Source organism: Dendrobates tinctorius, unplaced genomic scaffold (assembly GCF_039654945.1).
Source record: "Dendrobates tinctorius isolate UK_male_01 unplaced genomic scaffold, ASM3965494v1 ptg000388l, whole genome shotgun sequence".
Taxonomy (NCBI): domain Eukaryota; kingdom Metazoa; phylum Chordata; class Amphibia; order Anura; family Dendrobatidae; genus Dendrobates; species Dendrobates tinctorius.
Genome location: NW_027362054.1, coordinates 1,929,979 through 1,954,885, shown reverse-complemented (window position 1 = coordinate 1,954,885; position 24,907 = coordinate 1,929,979). Strand labels below are relative to the sequence as shown.

The 24,907-nt window shown below is 42.5% G+C and overlaps 1 protein-coding gene across 3 annotated transcripts in view; it reads left to right on the top strand.

Annotated features, from left to right (window-relative positions):
• FKBP11 (FKBP prolyl isomerase 11) overlaps positions 1-24,907 on the top strand; it is a 63,680-nt gene that overhangs the window by 5,642 nt on the left and 33,131 nt on the right. Inside the window, exon 1 of one of the 3 annotated variants that reach the window (XM_073563469.1) lies at positions 11,330-11,467. The exons of 1 other annotated variant lie outside the window; for it this stretch is intronic. The gene's annotated coding sequence lies outside the window, so the exon portion shown is untranslated. Of the gene's footprint in view, positions 1-11,329; positions 11,468-20,691; positions 20,749-24,907 lie in introns of those variants that run through there. One more of the 3 variants, XM_073563470.1, reaches the window with a different exon arrangement.

Sequence of the window (24,907 nt, the reverse complement as noted above, 5' to 3'; positions counted from 1 at the left end):
AGGGCTCATACTCATTTGCGAGAAAAACGGACAAGTGCAATCCGATAAAAAATTGGATTGCACTCTGACCAATGTTATTCAATGGGTTACATCTCATCTGCAAACTTTTTCTCAGCTGAAATCGAACTGAGAAAGAAAATTGCAGCATGCTTCTATTTGCAGCGTATCTTGGACGAGACTCACCAGTGCAAGTCAATGGATGCGAGAAAAAAAATTGCACAGCGCTAGGACCATGCGAGTGCTCTCCCATTTTTACACACCGGTGTCCTTTGAATAGCTGGCAATTCATGTGCAGTGTACAGTAAAATCACACTGACAGATTAGAAGAGAATATATACTGTATATACACATAGAATACATATATATATATGTGTGTGTGTGTGTTTGTTCTATGTCAGTGACACATATTGTATATACTGTATCTATTCTATTATTTCTTAACACTGTTTTCCGGTGATTCCTTTGTATCTCCGTTCATACTGCACCCACACACAAATGGTACACCATTTGAAAAGTAAACTTGTCCTCTTCAGCAAGAAAATAGCCAAACAAACCACACAGCCATGATTTGATCACAAAATACAGTTTAAACATACAGGCTGAGTGCAGACGTACTTTTTGGCCCTGCAGATTTTTCCACGCAGAATGGAAGAAATCTGCAGGTCAAATGACCTGCATTTTTTCTGCGGATTTCTTCCATTTTTCATGCGGTTTTCATGCGGTTTTCCATCGCGGTTTTCCCCCTGCGGATTTGGTGACAGGGGAGATGGAAAACCGCACAAAAGAAGTAACATGCTGCGGATTTTGTACTGCGGGAAAACCGTGCGGAAAAATCCGCAGCGTCTGCACAGCGGGTTTTTTTTTACATTGATTTTAAGGCTACTGTACATAACAATGCGGATATGCAACGTTTCTGCGCGGTAAAATCCGCTGCGGATCCGCTGCAAATCTGCATCGTGTGCACACAGCCTAAAGGGAATCTGTCACCCCATTTTAGCCCTATAAGCTGCGGCCACCGCCATCAGGGGCTTATCTACAGCATTCTGTAATGCTGTAGATAAGCCACCGATGAAACCTGAAAGATGAGAAAAACATGTTAGATTATACTCACCGGGGGCAGGGTCGGGTGCTGTGGGTGTCGCGGTCCGGTCCGGCGCCTCCCATCCTCATATGATGTCCTCCTTTCTTCTCCCTCGGCTCCTGCGCAGGCGTACTTTATCTGCCCTGTTGAGGACAGAGTAAAGTACTGCAGTGCGCAGGCCCCGGAAAGGTCAGAGAGGTCCCGGCGCCTGCGCACTGCAGTTTTATTCTGCCCTCAACAGGGCAGATAAAGTACGCCTGCGCAGGAGCCGAGGGAGAAGAAAGGAGGAGGACGTCATCGTATGAAGATGGGAGGCGCCGGACTGGACGGCGACACCCATTGGACTGGACAGAACGCCAGGGTGAGTATAATTAACTATCCTATTTTTTCTTATCTTTCAGGTTTTATCAGGAGCTTATCTACAGCATTACCCCCTTCACGACCTTTGACGCCACATAGGCGTCATGAAAAGTGGTGCCAAAACGACCCATGACGCCTATGTGGCGTCATGACTTTAAAGCCCCTCTGCGGGTCGGGTGACCGGGGTCACTGAAAGGTCACCCGACCCGCAGATACAGGGGGCTTTGTTCTTCACAGGGGGTGTGGCTTCGCCCCCATGTGGCTACGATCGCTCTGATTGGCTGTTAAAAGTGAAACAGCCAATCAGAGCGATAGTAATATTTCATCAATGAAAATTGATGAAATATTACAATCCAGCCATGGCCGATGCTGAAATAGCAGTTTTGTCATCTATCTGATTCAATGCAACTGTGGGAAGCAATATGTAGGTAGGACCTCTCAACCATTACATAAGAGGATTAATTCCCATAGATTTAACATTCAGAAGGGATATATGAAACATGGTTTGTCCCGTCATTGCGCAGTGTTCCATCAGGGTTCTGTGTCTCTGACGGTGCGTCCCATAGATCACGTATCCGAACATACCCCGAATAGAATAGAAAATTTAAAAGAAAGGAAACTTATTGGATATATAGATTAAATACACTCCAACCAATGGGTTTAAATGAAATCAGTGACCTTTTTAAGACATATTCTTGTGAAATAATAAAAGGAGTGGGGTATTTGTTAATTATATATGAGGATCTGAGGGGGTATGTGGATTTGGTGTGGTCTAGTGGGCTAAGACACGTGAAGTGGTGGCTTCGAGTTTATATTTTTTTGCATTTTATTTTATAATATATATTTTTTGTTATTTTGGTGTATAATATTTCCATGATATTGATAGAAATGTTATTGGATTTTAATCACAATATTTAAGCAATTTTTATTTATATGCATGGTTTTATATGACATATGGGCGTTTCCACAGGAAATGATGTCAAAGAAAGGTGTATTGAAACAGTTTGTGATTGTATTTATATCCTGAATTTGTGATTATTCTTTATGCCCTGATGAAGTGGCTGGTTTTGCCACGAAACGCGTAGGCTTATTAAAGAAGTTTTTTATTATATGGACTGCCGAAGGTGCGTTTTTTTCTGGTCAGCGCGGTTTATTCAGCCCGGCTCTTTTTTTCCACTTTGGATTTGTTTCATTAACCCCTTCACTACCAAGGGTGGTTTGCACGTTAACTACCGGGCCAATTTTTACAATTCTGACCACTGTACCTTTATGAGGTCATAACTCTGGAACGCTTCTATGGATCCCGGTTATTCTGACATTGTTTTCTCGTGACATATTGTACTTCATGTTAGTGGTAAAATTGCATTCAAATAACTTGCGGTTATTTGTGAAAAAAACGGAAATTTGGCGAAAATTTTGAAAATTTCGCAATTTTCCAAATTTGAATTTTTATGCCCTTAAATCACAGCGATACGGCACACAAAAAACTTAATACATAACATTTCCCACATGTTTACTTTACATCAGCACAGTTTTGGAACCAAAATTTTTTTTTGTTAGGAAGTTATAAGGGTTAAAAATTGACCAGCGATTTCTCATTTTTGCAACACCATTTTATTTTTAGGGACCACTTCACATTTGAAGCCACTTTGAGGGGTCTATATGATAGAAAATACCCAAAAGTGACACCATTCTAAAAACTGCACCCCTTAAGGTGCTTAAAACCACATTCAAGAAGTTTATTAACCCTTTAGGTGCGTCACAGGAATTTTTTGAATATTAAAAAAAAAATGAACATTTAACTTTTTTTCACAAAAAAAATACTTCAGGTTCAATTTTCTTTATTTTACCAAGGGTAACAGGAGAAATTGGACTGCAAGACTTATTGTGCAATTTGTCCTGAGTACGCTGATACCTGATATGTGGGGGGGAACCACTGTTTCGGCGCATGGCAGAGCTCAGAATGGAAGGAGCGCCGTTTGACTTTTTCAATGCAAAATTGGCTGGAATTCAGATCGGACGCCATATCACGTTTGGCGAGCCCCTGATGTACCTAAACAGTGGAAACCCCCCCAAGTGACCCCATTTTGGAAATTAGACCCCCCAAGGAACTTATCTAGATATGTGGTGAGAACTTTGAACCCACAAGGGCTTCACAGAAGTTTATAACGTACAGCGGTACAATTAAAAAATCATATTTTTTCCACAAAAATGATCTTTTCACCCCCAATTTTTAATTTTCCAAGGGTAACAGGACCCTAAAAGTTATTGTGCAATTTGTCCTGAGTACGCTGATACCCCATATGTGGGTGTAAATGACTATTTGGGCGCATAGCAGAGCTCGGAAGGGAAGCAGCGCCATTTGACGTTTTTGGCTAGAATTGAGATCGGACACCATGTCGCGATTGGAAAACCCCTGATGTACCAAAACAGTGGAAACCCCCCACAAATGACACCATTTTGGAATCTAGACCCCCAAGGAACTTATCTAGATGTGTGGTGAGAACTTTGAACCCCCAAGGGCTTCACAGAAGTTTATAACGTACAGCAGTACAATTAAAAAATCATATTTTTTCCACAAAAATGATCTTTTCACCCTCAATTCTTATTTTTCCAAAAGTAACAGGACCCTAAAAGATATTGTGCAATTTATCCTGAGTACGCTGATACCCCACATGTGGGGGTAAACCACTATTTGGGCGTATGGCAGAGCTCGGAAGGGAAGCAGCGCCATTTGACGTTTTTGGCTGGAATTGAGATCGGACACCATGTCGCGTTAGGAAAGCCCCTGATGTACCAAAACAGTAGAAACCCCCCACAAATGACACCATTTTGGAAACTAGACCCCCCAAGGAACTTATCTAGATGTGTGGTGAGCACTTTGAACCCCCCAGTGCTTCACTGAAGTTTATAACGTCCGGGCATGAAAATAAAAAAATCGTATTTTTTCCACAAACATGATCTTTTAGTCCCCATTTTTTTATTTTCCCAAGGGTAACAGGAGAAATTGGACCCCAAAAGAAGTTGTCCAATTTGTCCTGAGTACGCTGATACCTCATATGTGGGAGAAAACTACTGTATGGGCACACGTCGGGGCTCGGAAGGGAAGTAGTAACGTTTTGGAATGCAGACTTTGATGGAATGGTCTGCGGGTGTCATGTTGCGTTTGGAGAGCCCCTGATGTACCTAAATAGTGGAAACCCCCCACAAGTGACCCCATTTTGGAAACTAGACCCCCTAATGAACTTATCTAGATGTGTGGTGAGCACTTTGAACCCCCCAGTGCTTCACAGAAGTTTATAACGACCGGGCGTGAAAATAAAAATATCGTATTTTTTCAACAAACATCATCTTTTAGTCCCCATTTTTTTATTTTCCCAAGGGTAACAGGAGAAATTGGACCCCAAAAGTTGTTGTCCAATTTGTCCTGAGTACGCTGATACCTCATATGTGGGAGAAAACTACTGTATGGGCACACGTCGGGGCTCGGAAGGGAAGTAGTGACGTTTTGGAATGCAGACTTTGATGGAATGGTCTGCGGGTGTCATGTTGCGTTTGGAGAGCCCCTGATGTACCTAAACAGTGGAAACCCCCCACAAGTGACCCCATTTTGGAAACTAGACCCCCTAATGAACTTATCTAGATGTGTGGTGAGCACTTTGAACCCCCCAGTGCTTCATAGAAGTTTATAACGACCGGGCGTGAAAATAAAAATATCGTATTTTTTCAACAAACATCATCTTTTAGTCCCCATTTTTTTTATTTTCCCAAGGGTAACAGGAGAAATTGGACCCCAAAAGTTGTTGTCCAATTTGTCCTGAGTACGCTGATACCTCATATGTGGGAGAAAACTACTGTATGGGCACACGTCGGGGCTCGGAAGGGAAGTAGTGACGTTTTGGAATGCAGACTTTGATGGATTGGTATGCGGGTGTCATATGCGTTTGGAGAGCCCCTAATGTACCTAAACTATTGAAACTCCCCACAAGTGACCCCATTTTGGAAACTAGACCCCCCACCGAGCTTATCTAGATGTGTGGAGAGCACTTTGAACCCTCAAGTGCTTCACAGAAGTTTATAACGCCTGGGCGTGAAAATAAAAAAAACATTTTTTTCCGCAAAATTATATTTTTGCCCCCAATTTTTTATTTTCCTAAGGGTAACAGGAGAAATTGGACCCCAAAAGTTGTTTTGTAATTTGTCCTGAGTAGGCTGATACCCTACATGTGGGGGTAAAACACTGTTTGGGCACATGGCAGAGCTTGGAAGGGAAGGAGCACCATTTGACTTTTTCAACGCAGAATTGGCTGGAATTGAGATCAGACGCCATGTTGCCTTTGGAGAGCACCTGATGTGCCCAAACAGTGGAAACCCCCAATTATAACTCCAACCCGAACCTCAACACACCCCTAACCCTAATCTGAGCCCTAGCCCTAACCCTAGCCCTAACCCTAGCCCTAACCCTAACCCTAGCCCTAACCCTAGCCCTAACCCTAGCCCTAACCCTAGCCCTAACCCTACCCTAACCCTAACCCTAGCGGGAAAATGGAAATAAATACATTTTCTTTTAGTTTTATTATTTTTCCCTAACTAAGGGGGTGATAACGGGGGGTTTGATTTACGATTTATGGCGGTTTTTATGTTTGGCGGCTGTCGCACGCTAAAAGACGCTTTTTATTGTAAAAATAGTTTTTGCATCACCACATATTGTGAGCTATAATTTTTCCGTATTTTGACCCACCGAGTCATGTGAGGTCTTATTTTTTGCGGGACGAGTTGACGTTTTTATTGGTACCATTTTCGGGCACGTGACATTTTTTGATCGCTTTTTATTCCGATTTTTGGGACGCAGAATGAACAAAAACCAGCGTTTCATGAATTTCTTTTGGGGGGGTGCGTTTACACCGTTCCGCGTGCGGTAAAATTGATAAAGCGGTTTTATTCTTCGGGTCAGTACGGTTACAGCGATACCACATTTAGGTCGTTTTTTTATGTTTTGTCGGTTTTTTGCAATGAAAACTATTTTATATAAAAAATAATTATTTTTGTATCGCTTTATTCTGCGAGCTATAACTTTTTTATTTTTTTGCGGATGATGCTGTATGGTGGATCGTTTTTTGCGGGACAAGATGACGTTTTCAGCGGTACCATGCATATTTATATGCGTCTTTTTGATCGCGCGTTATTGCACTTTTTGTTCGGTGGTATGATAATAAATCATTATTTTTTGCTTCGTTTTTTATTTTTATTTTTTAAGGGGTTCGCTAAAGGGGTTAACTAATGGGACAGTTTTATAGGGCAGGTCATTACGGACGCGGCGATACCAAATATGTGTACTTTTATTGTTTTTTTTTTTTTTTATTTTGAAAAAATGGATTTATTGGGGAATATTTTTTTTTTTTTTTACTGATTTATTTAGCGATTTTTTTAAAATTATTTTTAACACTTTTTTTTTTTTTTTTTTACTTTATTACCTTGTCCCAGGTGGGACATCACTGTCCTGTGACAGATCGCTGATCTGTCACATCACAGATCACTGTGACAGATCAGCGATCTGTCACAGGCACTGCTGCAGACTTCCTCATGCCTGCGCTTTGCAGGCAGTGAGGAAGTCAGCTCCCTGCAGGCCCCCGTCGCCATCTTGGATCCGGGGGCCTGTAGGGAAAGAGCCCCCCGCAGCAGCGCTGCACATTGCGCTGCCGTGGGGGGCTCAGGGAAGCACGGAGGGAGCCCCCTCCCTGCCGATGCTTCCCTTTAACCCCCGGTACACCGCGATCGCGTTTGATCGCGGTGTGCAAGGGGTTAACGTGTCGGGGGCGGTCCGTGACCGCCCCTGACACATTGTGCCGGGTGTCAGCTATGATAATTAGCTGACACTCGGCCGCGATCAGCGGCGCTCACCACGTGGGCGCCGCTGATCGCGATGACGTAATATTCCGTCCATGGTAATTCGGTCCATGGTCTCATGGACGGAATATTACGTCAATTGTAGGTAAGGGGTTAAACCTATCCTGACATCCGCCGTACATGTATGGCGCAGCAGGTGAATCCCCACAAACCATCGTACATGTATGACGGAGCAGAGTTGACACCATCAGTGGAAGTCCACTTTATATCATAGCTGATACCCTGCAGCAATGGCCACAATTGGTATTAGCACAAATAATACCCAGTGACCCCCTTAAAGCCACATGCACGCATTGAGTATTTGGTGAGATTTATCTCAGTATGTGTAAGGCCTGGATCACACTTCCATTTTTTAAAATTCGTCCAAATCCGTCGTTTTCCGTTAAAAAACGGATCCACCATTTTTTTGGAGGATCCGTTTTTTGGTCCCATAAACTTCCATTAGCAGTTAACGCGGATCCGTAAAAAAACGGATCCGTTTGCGGTAAAACGGAAACGGATCCATTTTTTCACACAAAAACGGATGCAAAAAACGGATGTGTGAAACAGGCCTTAGCCAAAACCAGGAGTGGAACAATCAGAGGAAAAGTGTAATAGAAACACATCACCACTTCTGGATTTATCACCCACTCCTGGTTTTGGCCTACAGATACTGAGGTAAAATACTGACCAGATATGGAATGTGTGAACGTGGCTATAGATAACGCTGGCAATAATGACAGCTGTATCTAAATGGTCATTTGAGGGAGGAGGCTTTTTCTTTAAACCAACCGGCACTCCGCAATTGTGGGGTGTTGAGAATTGCCATGGCCTTTGGGTTAGTGAGCTACAGTGGCCTGTAAGGCCTGCAGTAAGCAAGGTCTAACAGGCACAGTGTCAGTGTAAAACTGACACATTTATGGTAATTTCCTGCAATACAGAAGTATTTCAGGATATTAGATCAGCGGTCAGGCAAGTTAATAGCGACTAAGTAAGAAAAAATTTCTGTAAGTGTTAAAAATAAATGTAACTAAATTCTGTCACTAAAAAATGTTATATGTGAAAAACAAAAGTAAACAAAAAAGTGTAAGTTTGGTGTCGCTGCATCCATGAATGTCAAAAATAAATAAATTAAAAAATGTAGCTTCTTCAGAATAGTGACACAAATAAAATAGAATAAAAAGTAATCAGTGTCACAGAGAAAACAAAATTGTACTCCTAAAAACATCATCTTGTCCTGCAAGAAATGTAGCCTGTTAACTTCTAATTTTTTTCTGCCCATCTACCCAGCTGAGTTTGAGACCCCTGGGTTAGAGGATACACTTGATGGTGAATGGTGACTGCAGATTTTGCATATTTTTGGGATAGTTGTGGATCAGTTAGGGATCTGGAAAATTATACTTGGTTGAAAAGTTCAAAATGCATTTACTTCTATACTGTAATGTGCCAGGAACCATATTTCCTTTTCTACTCTAAACTAAAGAGAATATATCTGAGGGTGCAATATTTTCCATGAAAATACCCAGCGGTACTGTAAAAAACATGATCTTGATCTCAGCTTGACTATCCTGTAGGTAAATTCTTGATGGAGGTTCATCTGTGATAAAGCTGCCAATTACTCTCAGAATATGACAGTTAATGTTAGAAGATGTCTAGAAATGATGACACTTCACTTTCTATTTTCCTAAAAATAGGACTTCAGCATCATGACTCTAAAAGAGTACCACCAAGTCGGCCTTTTCAGACAGTGTGAACGGAGCAGTGGTTAGTTATCTGCTGTCATACAGATTGTATTAAATCTGTGTGTCTAGTCTCCCCACCTTAAAACCCAATATTGACTCTCCACAAATTGCCATCAAGCAATCTCAGGATGACTCATGGCAACTTTCTGATATACTGACCATCTGTGAATGACACTAACAGATCAAAGTTATTCTGCTTGTAGTTAGATTGCTGCTTTCCTACATACAAATATATATTTCTGGATATTTATGAAATTCTTCCTAGTCCGCACTGCTGCAAACTCTTTTGTTCATTTTTTTTCAATAAATATTAGTTTCTTTTACTCGTAATATCGTCTTAAAATACTGTACTTTCTCACAAGTCATTCACTATGTGACCTATGCACCACATATGACCAACATACACTGCGGGATCTGGGTGCCACATGTGACCAACATACACTCTGTGACCTGAGCGCCACATGTGATCAACATACACTCTGTGACCTGAGCGCCACATGTGATCAACATACACTCTGTGACCTGAGCGCCACATGTGACCAACATGTATTCTATAACCTGAGCGACGTATGTGACCAATATACACACTTCAATCTAGGCGTCACATGTGACCAATATACACTCTAGGACCTGAGCGCCACTTGTAACTAACATACATTCTGTTACCAGGGAGCCATTTGTGACCAACATATACTTGTGACCAGCATACACTCTGGGACCTGGGTGCCACTTGTGACCAACATACACTCTGGGACCTGGGCGCTAATTGTGACCAACATACATTCTGTGATGTGGGAGCCACTTGTGACCAACATACACTCTGGAGCTGGGAGCAACTTGTGACCAACATATGCTTTTGACCAATATACATTCTGCGACCTGGGAGCCACTTGTGACCATCATACACTCTGGGACCTGAGAGCCACATCTGACCAACATACATTCTGTGACTTGAGAGGCACCTGTGACCAACATACACACTGGACCTGGGCACCACTTGTGACCAACATGCATTCTGTGACCTGGGAGCCACTTGTGACCAACATACACTCTGGGACCTGGGAGTCACTTCAGACCAACACACATTCTGCGACCTGGCAGGCACTTGTGACCAACATACACTCTGGGACCTGGGAGTCACTTCTGACCAACACACATTCTGTGACCTGGCAGGCATTTGTGACCAACATACACTCTGGGACCTGGGAGTCACTTCTGACCAACACACATTCTGCGACCTGGCAGGCACCTGTTACCAGCATACACTGGGACCTGAGAGCCATTTCTGACGAACATACATTCTGCAACCTGGGAGCCACTTGTGACCAACATACATTCTGAGAACCCCTTGTGACCAACATACACTCTGGAACCAGGGCACCACTTGTGACCAACATACATTCTGCGACCTGGGAGCCACTTGTGACCAACATACACTCTGGACCTGGGAGCCACTTGTGACCATCATACACTCTGGGACCTGAGAGCCACATCTGACCAACATACATTCTGTGACTTGAGAGGCACCTGTGACCAACATACACACTGGACCTGGGCACCACTTGTGACCAACATGCATTCTGTGACCTGGGAGCCACTTGTGACCAACATACACTCTTAAAAAGAGAATTAGGAAACACTTGTCAGAAGCTACTAGTAGCAATTATAATATTTCAGCAGTTTCTTATCATTGTAAAACTGTTCATGGAGGTAAAACTGATAGCCTCAAAATTATAGCAATAGAGAAAGTCTATAGATCTACTAGGGGAGGTGATTTCAGGAGAAAATTATTAAATCGTGAATCCTTTTGGATTTTTAAATTAAATACAAGAGTACCATTAGGTCTGAACAAACGACTTGATTTAATATTGCAATTAGATTGATATTTTCTTCTGTATATTTATATTCTACTTAGTCCTATTCTATTCTGGTTATTCTGATAATTTTTGTGATTGTTATTATATTCTTATGATATCTTTTTATTAGTTTTTTTTTTTTTTTCCTGTTTTTCCGACTAGTTTTTGTTTCAGCTCCACATTAGGCTAAGTGTTTGCAAGAGTTAACTGGTAGGGATACTCCCTATTTTCATTAATTCTTTTGTCCAACACCTGTGATTTACTAGTTTTTGTACTATTTGTAGTCGTCAGTATTGGTCTAGTGTGAACCATGAGTAAGACCCTCTAGGTCGAAACGCGTTGGTTGGAGACCACCAGAGACCCCATCTGCCTGTATGTCCTTATCCACACTTTTTTCTGTTCGATTTTAAGAATTTACAATAAATGATGTATTTTTAACTGAAGTCCAGCGCTGGATATTCCATCCTTTATTTTGCTTCAGTCAACACCCCTGATCAAGGTGACTCCGTGCGCAGGAGGATTATGGATCGCAACTGAGACTGGTGAGCTGACCTCCCTTCATTTTCCCTATCCTTTTATAATTATATTTATGATCTAGTCCTGCTCCCTTACTCTATAATTGTTGTGGACGCTTGTAAACACTAATTCTATGGACATGGATTTGGACAGAAATAGGCAGCATATCTTTGCAGCCATTTTTGACTCTACAGATGATGTTACTAATGTGAGCAGTGGGGTCTCTCAGGTAGAGTCTTTAGAAAACCTTTTTAATAAACTGGAAAATCGGAAAAATAAGGAAACCAGATTATGGTGGGACATGACCTCTCTAAAATCTTATCTGACGAAAAAACTTATCCCTAGGGGATTGAGACTGAATAAAAGACCTACCTTCATCTACTCAGACACTTTCAGATTAGAGTGGGAGCAGATTCTTAAGGCCCTTTTACATTTAGCGATGCACCAGCGATCCAACCAGCGATCCGACCCGGTCAGGATCGCTGGTGCATCGCTAAATGATCGCTAGTGAGCTTTCATACAGAAAGACCTCACAGCGATGCAGCAGCGACGCAGCGCACGATACTCACCATTCACACACAGCGATCCTGCGTCCTCCCGCCCGCGTCCAGCGTCGCTCGTCGTCACAGCAGGAAGTCTCAGCAGGAAGTGCCCGACGAGAAATGGAGCCAGACATTCTCGCGCGATCAGCGATGGACAGCGGGGGAGCCGGTCGCTGGTAAGTATCACACATAGCGATATCGCTAGCAATATCGCTATAACGTCACAAAACCAGTGACGTTTTAGCGATATTGCTAGCGATATTGCTTAGTGTAAAACCCCCTTTACACAAAGTTCTTTCAAATTAATGGAGTTGATTATTAAATATGAGGAACTGGAGATGACTTGTGTTAAAGAAGAGATCACTAAGATGCAGACTTCTCTGAACAAACACAATAATGTGAAAGACTTTGATAAATTTAATTCAAGAATGGAAAAAAATCTTTCCAAACTGGAAGAATACAGTGCCTACAAGTAGTATTCAACCCCCTGCAGATTTAGCAGGTTTACACATTCGGAATCAACTTGGCATTGTGACATTTGGACTGTAGATCAGCCTGGAAGTGTGAAATGCACTGCAGCAAAAAAGAATGTTATTTCTTTGTTTAATTTTTTTTAAAATTGTGAAAAGTTTATTCAGAGGGTCATTTATTATTCAACCCCTCAAACCACCAGAATTCTGTTTGGTTCCCCTAAAGTATTAAGAAGTATTTCAGGCACAAAGAACAATGAGCTTCACATGTTTGGATTAATTATCTCTTTTTCCAGCCTTTTCTGACTATTTAAGACCCTCCCCAAACTTGTGAACAGCACTCATACATGGTCAACATGGGAAAGACAAAGGAGCATTCCAAGGCCATCAGAGACAAGATCGTGGAGGGTCACAAGGCTGGCAAGGGGTACAAAACCCTTTCCAAGGAGTTGGGCCTACCTGTCTCCACTGTTGGGAGCATCATCCGGAAGTGGAAGGCTTATGGAACTACTGTTAGCCTTCCACGGCCTGGACAGCCTTTGAAAGTTTCCTCCCGTGCCGAGGCCAGGCTTGTCCGAAGAGTCAAGGCTAACCCAAGGACAACAAGGAAGGAGCTCCAGGAAGATCTCATGGCAGTGGGGACATTGGTTTCAGTCAATACCATAAGTAACGTACTCCACCACAATGGTCTCCGTTCCAGACGAGCCCGTAATGTACCTTTACTTTCAAAGCGTCATGTCAAGGCTCGTCTACAGTTTGCTCATGATCACTTGGAGGACTCTGAGACAGACTGGTTCAAGGTTCTCTGGTCTGATGAGACCAAGATCGAGATCTTTTGTGCCAACCACACACGTGACGTTTGGAGACTGGATGGCACTGCATACGACCCCAAGAATACCTTCCCTACAGTCAAGCATGGTGGTGGCAGCATCATGCTGTGGGGCTGTTTCTCAGCCAAGGGGCCTGGCCATCTGGTCCGCATCCATGGGAAGATGGATAGCACGGCCTACCTGGAGATTTTGGCCAAGAACCTCCGCTCCTCCATCAAGGATCTTAAGATGGGTCGTCATTTCATCTTCCAACAAGACAACGACCCAAAGCACACAGCCAAGAAAACCAAGGCCTGGTTCAAGAGGGAAAAAATCAAGGTGTTGCAGTGGCCTAGTCAGTCTCCTGACCTTAACCCAATTGAAAACTTGTGGAAGGAGCTCAAGATTAAAGTCCACATGAGACACCCAAAGAACCTAGATAACTTGGAGAAGATCTGCATGGAGGAGTGGGCCAAGATAACTCCAGAGACCTGTGCCGGCCTGATCAGGTCTTATAAAAGACGATTATTAGCTGTAATTGCAAACAAGAGTTATTCCACAAAATATTAAACCTAGGGGTTGAATAATAATTGACCCACACTTTTATGTTTAAAATTTATTAAAATTTAACTGAGCAACATAACTTTTTGGTTTGTAAGATTTATGCATCTGTTAATAAATCCTGCTCTTGTGTGAAGTTTGAAGGCTCTAACTTATTTGCATCTTATCAAACCTGCTAAATCTGCAGGGGGTTGAATACTACTTGTAGGCACTGTATATTGCAGATATAAAACGCAGTAAATTCACAAGAGACAAACGCGACTTTGAATTGAACCAGGTCTATTCCTGGAAGAAAAGCCGTCCTTTTCAAGAAGGTAAAAAACGATATCAGCATGGTTTTTCAGGCTTTCACCATAGAGATCGCAGGGTCAGCTTCACCAGGTCTCATGATTCAACAGTGTCTTCCAGTTCTAATCTGAATACGTCAGAAGAGTTCTTAGATGCTTCCTTCAACACTAATCATTCTGAGGATATCCGTAGTGATGGAATTATCGTAAGGAGATCAAAAAACGACGGAGAAGAGCGGGGAGGAAACATAAAAAGAAACTACCACTTCAGAAACAGGAGGAGATATCAACATGCCCTGTAATAAATCTTTCAAGCTATATCCTATCAGAAGCTCATATGACTCTCTTGAGCAAAGGCTTGGGATTTAGTCCAGTCAACAAATTTGATATTTATCAGACTCTTCTAGATGTGAATAAGTTTGCCAGAAATTTAACTTTGAAATGTCATTTTGACTACCAGTCCACCTCTTCAGAGACCTTGTCACTGTCTGGATCTACAAATATTCCTGAGTTAATTTTTCCCTATGGAAATTTTTCTTTTAAAGATCTTATAGGCTATTCCACTCTTAGAGACTTACAATCACATTCCTTACCAAAAAATAGGACTTTAAATGATCTCTTTAAAATGCCCAATCCAGGGTTTTATCCAGTTCAGTCCAGACCTGCTATTCTAGATATATTCCAAGAACTAATAGAGAAAGATTTAGTGGAGCTTGATAAAATAACAGAAATGACATATGACAATTTAACAGTACAAGAGAGAGCAGCTATGAAAGAGTTAAAAGATAATGCTGACATTCTGGTGAGACAGGCAGATAAAGGGGTGGAGTAGTCGTGCTTAATGCTGGCCTGTATTATTCAGAAAATCTGCGCATTTTGAATGATTCTGCTACCTATTCCAAGATTTCTAGTGATCCCACGTCTAAATTTCAGTGTGATTTGTCAAAATTATTAAACGATGGTTTAGTCACAGGGGCCATAACACAGAAAATTTATGATTATGTCAATATCAAGAACCCTGTGATTCCCATTTATCATGCGTTTCCTAAAATCCACAAGGATTTGTTTCCCCCCCCCCCTTTAGAACTATAATTTCGGGGATAGGGTCTTTTTCAGAGAAATTGGCAGAGTGGGTTGATCATTACCTACAACCTTTGGTCATTAATCTTCCAGGATATATCAGAGACACCAAAATGTTAATCTCTGCCTTGGATGATTATCATTGGTCACCAGAATATTCATGGATTACCTGTGATGTGGTGGGTTTATACCCGTCCATACCACATAATGTGATTATCTCTAGTCTCACATTCTTTTTGGACAAATATAGCACATATGTGATAGAAATTCAATCCTTCATTGTGGATGCAGTTTCCTTTCTTCTCTCACATAATTATTTTTCATTTGATGGAATTTTTTTCTTACAAAAACAAGGAGTAAGTATGGGGGGTAAATGTTCCCCAGCTTTAGCTAATATTACAGTAGCTGTTTGGGAAGAGAAATATATCTTATGTAACAATAATCCCTTTTCACAAAATATACAACTATATGGTCGCTTTATAGATGACCTGATTTTGATTTGGAAGGGAGACATCTCAGGGATTAGTGATTTCATTAGCTATATTAATATGAATGATTTTAATCTTTCATTTACATTTACAGTGTCAGATTTTTCTATTAATTATCTGGATGTGACTTTGTCTGTGAATTCTGACAGCCAAAAGGTCTGCGTTTTTCCTTTCAGAAAACCCACAGATACAAACTCAATTTTACAAGCTTATTCTTGTCACCCCAAGCACGTGGTTAAAAACATTCCAGTGGGAGAATTAATTAGGTTAAAAAGAAATTGTAGTTCACCTATAATATTTGCTAAAGAATCAAACAAAACCCTTTCTAGACTTAAGGACAGAGGATATGCTAATTGGATGCTAAGGAAAGCTGATAATATTGTCAGCAGGATCGATAGACACACCCTGCTGAATGAATCTCCTTTGAGCCTTGTACACACTGGAATCACTGCTAACAAGAAAAAGAATCGCACACGGGCCCCCTGTAATAATTATGACCGTCCTATAGTTAGTTTTTCTACCATGTACAGTCCACAATTCAATAAGATAACGGACATTGTCAAAAAATACTTACCTATTTTACACAATGATAATAAACTTGGTCAAATTCTGGACAATACCCAGATACGATACATAGCCAGGAAAGCTCCTGCTTTGAGCGATATCTTATCCCCCAGTCTTTTTATCAGTAATAGGAGAACTAAAAATAATACTTGGTTGTCATATAAAGGCTTTTCCAAATGTGGACATCATCCCTGCAAAGTCTGCAACTATGTGGTTAAAACCAGCAGATTCACTTCTAGTGTTACTGGCATATCATACCCTATTCAGTCTCACATAAATTGTAATACAGAAGGAGTAATATATGTTATTGAATGCGTTTTTTGTAACCTACAATATGTAGGCTGCACAATAGGACCTCTTAAAAAGAGAATTAGGAAACACTTGTCAGAAGCTACTAGTAGCAATTATAATATTTCAGCAGTTTCTTATCATTGTAAAACTGTTCATGGAGGTAAAACTGATAGCCTCAAAATTATAGCAATAGAGAAAGTCTATAGATCTACTAGGGGAGGTGATTTCAGGAGAAAATTATTAAATCGTGAATCCTTTTGGATTTTTAAATTAAATACAAGAGTACCATTAGGTCTGAACAAACGACTTGATTTAATATTGCAATTAGATTGATATTTTCTTCTGTATATTTATATTCTACTTAGTCCTATTCTATTCTGGTTATTCTGATAATTTTTGTGATTGTTATTATATTCTTATGATATCTTTTTATTAGTGTTTTGTTTTTGTTTTTTTTTCCTGTTTTTCCGACTAGTTTTTGTTTCAGCTCCACATTAGACTAAGTGTTTGCAAGAGTTAACTGGTAGGGATACTCCCTATTTTCATTAATTCTTTTGTCCAACACCTGTGATTTACTAGTTTTTGTACTATTTGTAGTCGTCAGTATTGGTCTAGTGTGAACCATGAGTAAGACCCTCTAGGTCGGAACGCGTTGGTTGGAGACCACCAGAGACCCCATCTGCCTGTATGTCCTTATCCACACTTTTTTCTGTTCGATTTTAAGAATTTACAATAAATGATGTATTTTTAACTGAAGTCCAGCGCTGGAGATTCCATCCTTTATTTTGCAACATACACTCTGGGACCTGGGAGTCACTTCAGACCAACACACATTCTGCGACCTGGCAGGCACTTGTGACCAACATACACTCTGGGACCTGGGAGTCACTTCTGACCAACACACATTCTGTGACCTGGCAGGCATTTGTGACCAACATACACTCTGGGACCTGGGAGTCACTTCTGACCAACACACATTCTGCGACCTGGCAGGCACCTGTTACCAGCATACACTGGGACCTGAGAGCCATTTCTGACGAACATACATTCTGCAACCTGGGAGCCACTTGTGACCAACATACATTCTGAGAACCCCTTGTGACCAACATACACTCTGGAACCAGGGCACCACTTGTGACCAACATACATTCTGCGACCTGGGAGCCACTTGTGACCAACATACACTCTGGACCTGGGAGCCACTTGTGACCAACATACACTCTGGGACCCGCTTGTGATCAACATACTCTGGGACCCACTTGTGACCAACATACTCTAGGACCTGGGCACCACTTGCGACCAACATACATTCTGGGAGCCACTTGTGACCCACATACATTCTGGGAACCACTTGTGACCAACATACACTCTGGAACCTGGGAGCCACTTGTGACCAACATACATTCTGGGACCTGGGCGTCACTTGAGACTAACATATATTCTTCTGTGACCTGGGAGGCACTTGTGACCAACATACATTCTGTGACCTGGGATTCACTTCTGACCAACACACATTCTGCGACCAGGCAGGCACTTGTGACGAACATACACTCTGGGACCTGGGATTCACTTCTGACCAACACACATTCTGCGACCTGGCAGGCACCTGTGACCAACATAACTTGGACCTGAGAGCCATTTCTGACCAACATACATTCTGCAACCTGGGAGCCACTTGTGACCAACATACACTCTGGAACCTGGGCACCACTTGTGACCAACATACATTCTGCGACCTGGGAGCCACTTGTGACCAACATACACTCTGGACCTGGGAGCCACTTGTGACCAACATACTCTGGGACCCACTTGTGACCAACATATTCTAGGACCTGGGACCCACTTGTGACCAACATACATTCTTCGACCTGGGAGGCACTTGTGACCAACATACACTCTGGGACTTGGGAGCCATTGTCACCAACATGTACTTGTGACCAACATACACTCTGGACCTGGGCACCACTTGTGACCATACATTCTGGGAGCCACTTGTGACCCACATACATTCTGGGAACCACTTGTGACCAACATACACTCTGGAACCTGGGAGCCACTTGTGACCAACATACATTCTGGGACCTGGGCGTCACTTGAGATTAACATACACTCTGTGACCTGGGAGGCACTTGTGACCAACATACACTCTGGGACCTGGGAGCCACTTGTGACCAACATACATTCTGTGACCTGGGAAGCACTTGTGACCAACATACATACTGCGACCTGGGAGCCACTTGTGACCAACATACATTCTGCGACCAGGAAGCCACTTGTGACCAACATACACTCTGGGAGCCACTTGTGACCAACATACATTCTGTGACCTGGGAAGCACTTGTGACAAACATACATTCTGCGACCTGGGAGCCACTTGTGACCAACATACACTCTGGGACCTGGGAGCCACTTGTGACCAACATACACTCTGAACCTGTGCACCACTTGTGACCAACATACTGTCACGATTGGGCTGGCGAGTAAACTGGGACCAGGGGCACCTTTCCTTGCCCTGACACTAGGGGGCACCCTAGCTTGCTCTGTTCCCCGGGATACCTCAGATGGCGAGGATGCCGGGGCCTCCGCCCTAGCCCTGTCTCCTAGCTTTAGCCCTGCGTCTGTCCCCTTCCCCCCCCTCCCGGGGAAGAGAGGCGCTACCGTGAACCGAAGTACACCAACCCGACAGACGGGAACGAGACAAGGGTAAAAGAAAATTCCACTCACAAATAATACTCTCACAAGCAACAGAGGTATACACCAGGGTGTGAAGGATGGGGGAAGAAAAAAAAACTGTCGCACAATAAAGTCCTCCAGCACACCAAACACCAGCTTTTCTCTCTCTCTCAGGGATTTCCACATGGCCGATTAACCCCTTCCTGCTGAAAAAAACAAACACCCTTAATACGCCGGAGAAGTGCTTCTTCTCAGCGGCAAAGCAGGAGCCATCAGACGCTGCGGTCTTCTGGCTCTGTTCTGTTGTGATAACCCCGTGACACATACATTCTGCGTCCTAGGAGCCACTTGTGACCAACACACATTCTGGGAACCACTTGTGACCAACATACATTCTGGAACCTGGGAGCAACTAGTGACCAACATACATTATGTGACCTGGGAGCCACTTGTGACCAACATACATTCTGCGACCTGGGAGCCACTTGTGACTAACATACACTCTGTACCTGGGCACCACTTGTGACCAACATACATTCTGCGACCTGGGAGCCAGTTGTGACCAACATAAATTCTGGGAACCACTTGTGACCAACATACATTCTGGGACTTGGGAGTCACTTGAGACTAACATACATTCTGGGAGCCACTTGTGACCAACATATACTTGTGACCAATATACACTCTGGACCTGAGCTCCATTTGTGACCAACATACATTCTGGGACCTGGGAGCCACATGTGACTACATACATTCTGTGACCAACATATACTTGTGACGAATATATACAGGACCTGAGCTCCATTTGTGACCAACATACATTCTGGGACCTGGGAGCCACATGTGACTACATACATTCTGTGACTAACATATACTTGTGACGAATATATACAGGACCTGAGCTCCATTTGTGACCAACATACATTCTGGCACCTGGGAGCCACTTGTGGCCAACTTACACTCTGAACCTGGTCACCACACGTGTACAATATGTACTGCCCATCGTTCTCATTCAAATGGCCAACTAAAATTTGATTACATCCACTTCGCTTAAAACAATCTGAAGATCAAAGTAGTAGTCACATTAGGAGGGTTTGTAAGGCGCTCTTCACTTTACTCACTTATATAGCACCATTAATTCCACAGTGCTTTACAGACATCATGACTCCCCCATTGGTGCTCACAATATAGATTCCCTATCAGTATGTGTTTGAAGTGTGAGAGGAAATCGGAGAACCCATTCAACACAGGGACTGCATGCATGCAGAACATACAAATTACTTGCAGATGTTGTCCTTGGTGAGACTCAGGACCCTTGTGCTGCCCATAATGGCATTAAGTCACCCATTGTTTCTTTTCTAAAATCAAGTCGTTACTGCATATTGCAACTTTTATATTTCCCCATGTTAAAGTTCTCCTGTGCGTCTTTTTTATCAAATAGAGGGAATGTTTCTTTCTCCTTAGTGTCGAGATCAGATCTTCTTTTTGATGGAAAAAAACTAACAGGAGAGCAGATCGTCTGTACTCATTACTGTGATTTTGGTAAGTGTGAGTGTTCTGAATCCGTATCTTCTGTATATGATTTTCCGGTGTAATTTATGAAATTATCATTACTATCTGAGCCTGTAGTATTTGTACATCATGAAAGATGACTGTATATATTTTAGCTGTGGTCTATATTTAAATGCACATGGGCTTTACACTCAGGACAGTTGCAGAACAGACATCAAAAATAGATGTAAGTTGAAGGAAGCACTTCTTATTGAAAATTCAGGCTGATCAGTAGGCAGTATGTTATAGAGGAGAAGTACAAAGAGAAGGCTGGTAGTGCAATAAGAGACTGCGCTGCTGTGGTAGAATTCAAGATATCTTTATTGCCAACGCGTTTCCTGAGCCAGTCCCAGCTCACTTCATCATGCCCTGATGAAGTGAGCTGGGACTGGCTCAGGAAACGCGTTGGCAATAAAGATATCTTGAATTCTACCACAGCAGCGCAGTCTCTTATTGCACTACCAGCCTTCTCTTTGTACCAAGTCCTTGGACCTCGTGCAGACTGCTGCAGCTGTTTTATGCGGTTATAGGTGTTGTGACTCTCACAACCCTATCAGGTGAGCCTAACACTTGCTGTGCACTCATTTACTTTCCATACAGACCTACGCATTGGAAGCGCCCTGTCTCCCCCTTTTCTTTTCATAGAGGAGAAGTAGCAGAGTTAATATAGAGTATTTTAAACAGTAGCAGCTGGAATAACTGACGCTGTAGATACAAGATGTCAGGTGGAAGAACAAAGGCTGTAGATGTCAGTTGTAAGAACAAAGGCTGTAGATGTCAGGTGGAAGAACAAAGGCTGTAGATGTCAGTTGTAAGAACAAAGGCTGTAGATGTCAGGTGGAAGAATACAGGCTGTAGATGTCAGGTGGAAGAACAAAGGCTGTAGATGTCAGTTGTAAGAACAAAGGCTGTAGATGTCAGGTGGAAGAATACAGGCTGTAGATGTCAGGTGGAAGAACAAAGGCTGTAGATGTCAGGTGTAAGAATACAGGCTGTAGATGCATGATGGAAGCTGAAAGACTGGAGGTTGCAGAGACTGCAAGACAATTGGAGGAATGGAGGCAGCAGAGACTGAAGACTCAGCCTAGGAAGACTGAAGAAGCAGAGTTGTGTCAATGGCACAGTAGTGTTTGTCAGGACAGCTGCTTAGCAAAGTTATAGCAGAGTCTAATGTCAAAGTAGAGCTGGGTTTGGAAAATCACTTAGAAAATATAACAGAACTGGCACAGAAATGGTGTGGATGCCAACTACCTGAGTACTCAGGCAGCGATCTTCTGCCTGAACTGGCCTGTTAAGTTGGAGAGCATGGTGTCAGAGTTATGCGCTGGGTTGCTACAACAACCTGGCGCACCAAAGAGCAGAGAGAGCCAATATTAAGTGGAGGAGGCAGTGCATGCCTGGATTCAGGAGAAGTAACAAGAAGATTAATATAATTTTCAATTTATTGATATACATCCTTGCCAACTGTGAGTTTAGGAGTGTAGTGTTTGGTTCTACACAAACATTGACAGCCTTCACTGTATGAGTGCATTCAGAAAGTCGTCATTCACTGAGTAGGACCACCCACTGGACTCCTAAGCTCACAATCAGCAAGGATTTAAATCAATAAATCACAAGTTATACAGAATTTATTCCCACAAAATGTATTCTGAATCTGCTCAGGTGTGTAACAGGCAGCCCACTGCATATTCATTGTGTTGCTGTCCCGTTCAGCTATGCAGCTTATAGCACAGTTGGGGCTAATTTTCACTAGTGGTATCTTTTTGATTGACACGTTCAGTGCAGCTATATGTGGTTTTGTTGGGCTCGCCACAAGAAAAACAACATTAAGCCATTTGAATGTTTTTATGTGCCAGTCATGTATTGGGGTGCATACATCTCATTGTGAGCATATATAGGATCACTAAAAGTACTACTGTCCTTACACAGCACGTCACATATATTTTCCATTTGTTATATTGTTTGATATTACGTTGCTCTCCTTTTTGAAAAATACAAAGAGGGATGCAGCGTGATCAGAGCTCCATCTTGTATAACAAAAGAGGAGGCCATTTATGTCTGCCCCATAAGAGCTCTGTCTCATTAGCCGAATTTTCTGCTTCCAATAAAAGGCAGGTAATTGCAGTAATAACTGTGGTGTGATCACACAGTATTGTCATTTCTATCAGCGCAAGGAAAGACACGTTCTCCTTGGCTCTTGTTTTGTGCTATAAACACTTTATTAACTGCAGTAAACAGGGAAACAAATCCCCTGTCTGAGTGTGAGGCCATTGTATTTGATTGCAGGGATGGTCTCATGTTGGGTAATTATTATGTGGTGTTTTGACAACCTGACTATGACAGTCGCATGAATTTCAGCTTTAAATTTGCAGAACAAAAACCTCTGCTTAGAATCTGCGCAGTTTTACTTGTCTCTAAGGCTGGTTTCACACTAGCGTTTTTTAGCGCTGCGCTTTGTGCACGTCCCTGCGCCCCTATCTTTAACATGGGGGTGCATGGTCTAGCGTATGCACGCGTTCGTATGCTTTTTCGTGCGCATGCGTTTTTTTGTAGTGTGCGCCTAGGCGCGCTGGACGCAACCTGTTGCATTTTTGGTCCGTCCAACCTGTCTCAAAAAAACGCATGCGCACGGAATCCGCAAAAATATCACATTACAGTCTATGGGAACTATATATTAATCATATATATATATATTTTTTCACATGATGTCTTTCAGTGATGGATGTTACTGGCATCCTTCACAGGAATTCATTATACATATATACGATATGTCATGAGCTTCTCATGTAGTATCTGTTAGGCCTCTTTCATACATCCGTGTCTCCGGTACATGTAGTGACAGTTTCCAAACGAACCAGAGACTCGTACACACGTAGACCCATTCGGACGTGTGAAACCGGCCTTAGCTGGAGTCCATTACAGCCTCTGAAGGTGTGGTTATAGAGAGCTCATGAATATGAGGACTACATGGCAGCAGGTTTAGACCTCTAATGATAATTTTGTGCTGACAAAACTGTGATTTTATGACAACTACAGCAAGAGGCCCATTAAGTGACTCATCGCTGAAATCAGGGTCTCTGCCCCTACATTATGCTGCTGTCAGTTTAGGTGGCAAAACCTGATGACAGATTCCTGTTTAGCCAATTTGTTGTTAGGTTTATTTTAACTGTTATAAGCCATCAAAAATAACATCATTTTTTTTTCTTACTACATGGACAAACACATTTTATGTAAAAATACTTGTAGACTACTGCACTCAGCTATCCCACAGGTTGTCATTCCAAGTCCCAAGTCAGAGATCTCCTTCTTAATAACACCACTCCCTTCAAGAAATTGCACCCATATGATAAAAATGGTCTGTACTATTGGAGTGGGGTCCACCCTCCTCTCCCCAATCAGCAACCAGATTCTTGTTCTAAATCTTCCAGATGACCAACGCTGGGAATACCAGGGATGTCCAGACAATATGTTTCATTTTAAAATTAATCAAAATAGCATGTAAGAAAAAACAAGTAATGCTCACTCCACATATCCCCTCTGACCCCTGTTCTAATGCTTCCCAGGTACTGGTTGCTCTCTGCTTCCTAGTCCTAGACACCCAGGAAGTGAGTGCTCAACCAATCACTTGTGCAGCAATGACCTGGCAGAACACTCAATTTTATGTGGAGCTGCTGAACCCTGAACTGGAGGCGATAGCTGAAGTTCAAGGCAAAAAAAATGAGAAATCCACATTTTTCTTATGTGAAAATGAGCTGTTAAGATCTATGGGCGGGACAAACTGTAGATGCCCCTGAGAATCGGCCTCCAGAGCTTACTTTAAATGAAAGGAGGCGCTATCAATGTGAGACTTGTAATGTCTGACACTTTGCTCTCATAAGCACACACGTTGAGATCAGAACTAAGACAGAACATCAGAGGTGAAGTTTGTCAGATTACAAACATTTGCAGTTGTCCTCTCATAGTGCTTCATCTTCCATCTCACAGGCAGCCAGTGTAGGAGAAGGGCAGTACAGCAGAGCTGACAGCACCGTGAGAAGCCAACTGCAAATGTACTTGTTGTGTTTAATGAGACAAGGTTTAACTCTGCTGTACTGTGTTGGTTATAATTAGGCACAGTTCTTCAGCAGAACTGACAGCACTATGAGAGCAC